This window comes from Helianthus annuus, chromosome 2 (genome assembly GCF_002127325.2).
Source record: "Helianthus annuus cultivar XRQ/B chromosome 2, HanXRQr2.0-SUNRISE, whole genome shotgun sequence".
NCBI lineage: Eukaryota > Viridiplantae > Streptophyta > Magnoliopsida > Asterales > Asteraceae > Helianthus > Helianthus annuus.
This window is the reverse complement of record NC_035434.2, coordinates 55,439,988-55,446,558: the sequence shown is the minus strand read 5'-3', so window position 1 is coordinate 55,446,558 and position 6,571 is coordinate 55,439,988.

Below are 6,571 nucleotides of genomic sequence, written 5' to 3'. Positions count from 1 at the left end.
GAGCACTGTTCTATTTATAGGCACGAGCAAACCACTGAAGCATCTAAGCTGACGTCACCATGAAAGTGACATCTAACCTCCTAACAAACTCTAACCTCTGATCTATACAACCTCTGCTATGCTAACTACTGATATTACAATACATTACATAAAGTAAACAAAACTACTGCTGCATCCTTCCACTGTTGTGAACCCAACAGTACTTGTCATGATCAGCAGTGCTTGACTCAAGGCAGTAGATTGGGCAGCAGGGCTTTAGTTCTTCATCAGTCGTTGACTAGATTCAGCAGTTGTAGGTCAGCAGTTTGTATGATCAGTAGATAGGAGGTCAGCACATGTTGAAATAACTTTCAAGGGGAGAGACTTGTATGCATAACATCTGCTTATTCTGGATCCACTGACCTGATCCAGTTTTGGCTCTAATTATCTGTTCCTCTGATAGGGTTCAATCCCAACAGAGTATTTAAAGAAAAGATGTTTGTCATCGTTGTATTTTTTGGCGTTTTACATTGATTTGTATTTTTTAGGAACCACTGTGTTTTTTCTGTGTTTTTTGGGTGTGATAAACGGGAGGTGGTGAGAAGTTTCTATTTATAGGATTTTTTGGCGCATAGTTTAGGCGGGATATTATTGTTATAACAAAAAATGTAATTAACATTTATCCGGTTGTAAGGCTTGGCGTTTATATATTATGGCGTTTCACATTTTGTGGCGTTTTTGTAGCCTGTGAGCTTAAATAAAAACACAGAAAAAAACTACGCAGTGATAAAATTGGCATTTTGTATTTATTTGGCCTTTTATTTTTCAACGGCGTTTTATGTGAGAGATGATGTTTTACCTTTTTACCCTTAATGAAGCGCGTCCACGTAATAAAATTGATGTTATTTATGAAAATGCCACCGCGCCAATCTAGTCCATAGTTTGTTTTGATCGGACGATCCATAACCGTTATCACACTTTCCACCGTTTTCTCTAAATACTGACCCTATATATATAGGGTTAGTTTCATTTGTAAATAACCCCCTTGATTATGAACCCCTAGTGAACTAATCATAGCCCTTGATTATCAAGACACAAGATACACAAGTGTAAATCAATGGCCAGGATTTTATGATGAAAATACACTAGTATATTATATGGGGTGGGGTTCTAGAGTGAACACTAGTGTATTTGTTAAGTCCGTTTTAATTTCCCTTCCAACTTATTATTTTTCTCTATTCAAAGCCCCAATCCAAGTGTTAAAAATCTTGGAGAGGATGCGTGGAGAATTCTTGTGGGGATACACGCTGGAACAAGCAAAGATGAATTGGGTGGCCTAGAAGAACGTTATGGCGGCCAAGGATTTTGGAGGTTTGGGTTTCGGGACCCTCCGGGATGCGAATCTTGAAATGTTGGCAAAGTGGTGGTGGCGGTTCAAAGTGGATCAAAAGTGCCTATGGAGGAACGTAATTTGGAGTTTGCATCATAATTCGAGGAATTGGAATTTTATACCGGTAAAATTGTCTGCTCTGGGGCCGTGAAAGCAGATTGTAAGCATTTCAAATGACCTTGCAGCTTTGGGAATCGATTTAACGACCTTTTTCAGGGCATCACCGGGTTCAGATTCAAAAGTGGCTTTTTGGAAAGAAAGATGGTTGGGTAAGCAGCCTTTGTGCAGCAGGTTTCCGCTATTGTATTCGCTGGAAAGGTATAAATCAACAAGTATTCGAGAAAGGGTTTTAAGTTCAAATAATGAGCAGTTGTCTCTGTGGTTTGAGTTGTCCAGAAATCAGTTTAGCCAACCAGAATTGGCTGAACTAGCAGAATTCACAGCAGCGCCTACTCGTTGGGGGAGGGTATCGATGGATGGTCTTGGTCAGCCTTATCATCAGGGGCTTTTTCTGTTCCGAGTATGAGAACGTTAATCAAGGGAAAATCTTTCAACAACACAGGGTTCAGGTTTTTTTTTGGAATGGGTGGGTTCCGCTTAAGGTGAATTTCTTGGTCTGGCGGGTCGTTTTAGATAGACTCCCAACTGCGGTGGATTTAAGAAGAAGAAACCTCCAGATTACGTCACTTACGTGCAAGGTTTGTGGTGATGGTGACAAGTCGGCGACCCATCTCTTTGTTTCCTGTAGATTTGCTCAGTCTATTTGGGATTTAATCACTAAATGATGCAGGCTTGGTACCATGTACATGCTCGAACTCAAGGATTTCGTGTCACTGCAGCAGTGTTACCGAGGGTCTCAAAAGTGGAAGCGAGTAGTGGTATCCGTTGTTCAGATTGCATTATGGATCATCTGGAAGAAAAGAAACGAAGTCGTGTTTGATCGGAAGCAATCAACCTTGTCGAGATTGAAAGAGGAGGTAAAAGCTTATGGGTATCTTTGGATAAAAAATAGAGCGAAGTGCAATGCCTTATCGTGGGAAGACTGGAACTTTTTTATCATTCGTGTATGCGGGTGTAATGTTTTTGTTATGTTTATCTGGTGGACGATGTAGTAGCTCTGGGTTAACTGTTGTTACCTTGGCTTTATTAATAATAGATTTGTTTGGCTTTAAAAAAAAAGAATATTTTTACCCATTTTTCAGGCTGATGTGACACTGAATGTGTTTTTAGCTATTGTGGGCTCGTATTTAGCTTCCATTTTTTAGATCATTTTTGTAGTCAAACTACATAAAATAAATAAAAGGTGGGAATGGTGCCAGTTGGTGGGTTCGGGTGGGAGGGTTGAGTATAATTTAAAAAAAAAAACTTTTTATTTAAAAATGGTGATGACGTGACATTACGTTTAGGTTTTTTAAACATTATGTTTAGGTGTTTTTTAGGTTTTGTTATTGGTGAGTTTTGAATTTTTTTTAAGAATAGATGTTTTTATGATGTGACGTTGACTAGACACGTTTTTAGGCGTTTTTATGTTTCTTATTGTGGATGCTCTAAGAGCATATACAATAATACGTTTTTGGGTATTTTTTTTACTCATTTTTCCACATCATCCATTTATCCATTTTTCCTTATTGGGGACCTTGTTTTTGTGCCCCATAGATATAGGGCTGTAAACGAACCGAACGTTCAGCGAACAGTTCGTGAACCGTTCGGCGGGAAGTTCGTTTATGTTCGTTCGTTTAATAAACGAACGAACATGAACAAGAAATTCGTTCGATTAGTTAAATGAACGAACATGAACAAAAGTCTCATCCGCAATTGTGTTCGTGAACGTTTGGTAAGGTGTTCGTGAACATTCGTTCATTTGCGTTCGTTTATGTTCGTATGTTCGTGCTTTAATTAAAGTTTTTTATACTTTCATATATTTTATCTATACTTTTTATACTATTAAACTTTTATTTATATCATTACCCTAACAATTAAACTAGGAAACCATCTTTCACCTTGTTTATACACCATTTCCCTTTCTTTTCTCATTATTACACCGACGAATATGATCTACATCCGTTTCACAATAAGGGATTCACGTTCTAGTGCTACTCTCTGGCCATCCACCTTTATCCTTCATCGCGTTCGCCAGATTTATTTGTGTTCGTGAACCGTTCGTGAACACGCTCATTTACTTAATGAACGAACACGAACATGAAATCTCGTTCGGTAAGTGTTCATGAACCGTTCGTGAGCACATTTATTTCCTTAACGAACGAACACGAACAAGGCCTCGTTCGTTTCGTTCGGTTTGTTTACAGCCCTACATAGATATGTTCTTCTACAAAAATGACTAAAAACAATCAAATGGCGGGCCACCTTATCCTTTTAGTTATATATTATTTAGGGTGAAGAGAGTGGTCAATCACTTCCCATTTTCACTACCCAATAATCTCATGCTATGTCAACTCTCTCCTTCACTCCTTATTTTTCACTCAAACACTAGCAATGGTCAAACACCCACTCAATAAAAAAATGATTGGTTGAAAAATGGTCAAGTCCCCTTTCTCTCCTCCATCACTTCTCTTCCCCGCTCGGTGTATACTCACCGCCACGACATCTCCCCGCTCCCCGAATTCACCCAGGCATCCGTTCACCGATCGGTGAACTTGACTCCCCGCCCCACTCCCCGAATCCACTTTGTCCCCCCTTAGATAGAGAAGGATTTTTTTTAAAAGGTGAGGATGTGGTAATGTTTTTGGATATTTTTAAGTTTTCTTATTGGGTGAGTTTTAGGTGTTTTTAAAGATAAGTATTTTTCTGATGTGTCAGCTGACTACTTACGTTTTTATACGTTTTTAAGTCTTATTATTGTGGATGGTCTAAATGCGATTTATAATTTGTCAAACACATGTTATACGTGTCATCTAATAGGCCCATGATTTGAAACAGAGACAACGAACTTGGCTAAGGACACACCAAAAAATATTTCAAAAAATACTTTTTAAATCAGGAAATATACAACTATGTGAATCCCGGCTACATAGATGTGTAATATTCTTTCGGAAATGAGACTTTCAAAAATATGGAGAGCACGATTATGTAAACCAAACCAACAACCTATATAACAATGATGTAATCAACAAAAAACCAACAACCTATATAACAATGAGGTAATCAACAATTAGGACAATGTGCCCCTACAATCCATCAGAATACTTACATCTAGCCACATATCATTAATCAATAAGCTAGCCATACAAGCATTTTACTTACACTTAACTACATATCATACCTCGATAAACTAGCCATACAAGCATAGATTATTATTATTTATTTTTTTTTGAAAAATAAACTTCATTAAAAACCACCTCCGACTCAAACGGGCAAAAGGCAACAAATTACAACATATACACGGGATATTTACACCACTCCGTCCAAATGATATGATTACAAGAAAATCTAGCTGAAACCCAAGCAAAACCTCTCGATTTTATCTCCCTAGTGATATCCTGCGCATTTCCTTTCTTCTGGTTAAAAACAATCTCATTCCTCTTTTTCCATCAGCACCATGCAATCATAGCCAGCCATATACAAGCATAGATAGTGTCAGTTTCATATTTTAGCGAATATATAAATTGAAAGGGGTTTTGTTGTATACTTCATTTTGGAAGAACATTATACATTTACTTTAGATTTTCTTAGTGACCGCACTACCGAAATCCAGAATCTCAACAAGTTACAAACTTTCTACATGAACTTATGCCTAAACTCACATGCCTCAACTCAAATCAAATAAACTCGTTAAAATTTTAGCACCAATTTAATCTATTAGTTAAAGAATCCTTTTAGTGATCAAAACCACTAGCAAACATTCATAAACTTTCACATAGTTAATAGTTGTAACAACCACTAGCAAACATTTATAAACTTTCACATTGTTAATAGAATTCTACTTTGAATCAAACAATTGACTAGTGACTAAATTTTATACATTTCACGTTACCAGGATTTTTCATTAAAACAAAATTTATTTCATAGATGAAATTAGCCACTTGTAAATAATAATCATAATTAAAAACATCACATTATATAAAAGACTACTGTAAATTACAATGGCAATTTCTCATATAATATTTTAATAAAGATTCGTAAACCAGATGTCAAGTTGTTAATGTCACAAATCATGTTTAATAATTGATTTACTTTATCCACTTGACCCTTTTTCAAAAGAACTTTAGCTATGTTTGATAATGTGATTAAATATTTAAATATAATTATTAAACCATATAAATTTGTGAAAGAAAAAAAAGACAAATACAATGTATCTATACATTTTAATTTCGCCCCTTTTTGCAAAAAAAAAAAAAAAAAAAAAAAAAAAAAAAAAAAGTTTCTTATTTAGCTGGTCAAATCGTAACTAAAAATCATGCCAACTAGAAATCTGCCGTTGATAATAGAAGAGAAAAATGCTCAGATAGTCCCTGTGGTTTCGCCTTTTTTCACCTATAGTCCCCAACTTTCTAAAATTACCTGAATAGTCCCCAAGTTTTCAATTTTTGTTCCCGGATAGTCCCTGGGTCTAACTTCAGTTTGTTTTCCCTGTTAAGTGGGTGTGAAATGACCAATTTACCCTTAATGTAAAAACAAAACAATTAATATATTAATTCAGGTGAGGCCCACATGGTTTATTATAAACATATCCCTTGTAATAAAAAAATAATAACTAAAAAACTAAAAGAAATATATTGGGTCCCACTTCATCTAGTTTCACCTGCCACACCCCTACCCACCCCCACTTCACTTTTTCTTCTCCGGCACCTGATTGTGGTCGGACCACTAACATTGATGAACTCGATGAAACCAACACCAACATAATCAAGACTCCCAAGCTTCCTCAGCAGATCCAGACTGCACCTAATTAACAACAGCACCAGCAACTACTTTCGGGAAAGATACAGAGATTCCGGCAGCGTCAGATCCAATGACCGGCAACGATCGGAAAACGTGTGAAGTTTCAGGTTACCTAACTCACGGAGGAGGACGACAGCTGGGAACGGTGTGAAGTTTCCCAACGATACAGAGGTTCATGCAACTGCTTTCGACAACTATCGGAAAAACGTGTGAAGTTTCAGGCTACCCAACGTCGCAGAGGACGGCGGCTGGGAATGGTGGTGATGACGATTGCGAATTGATACCGGCTATGCTTCATATTTT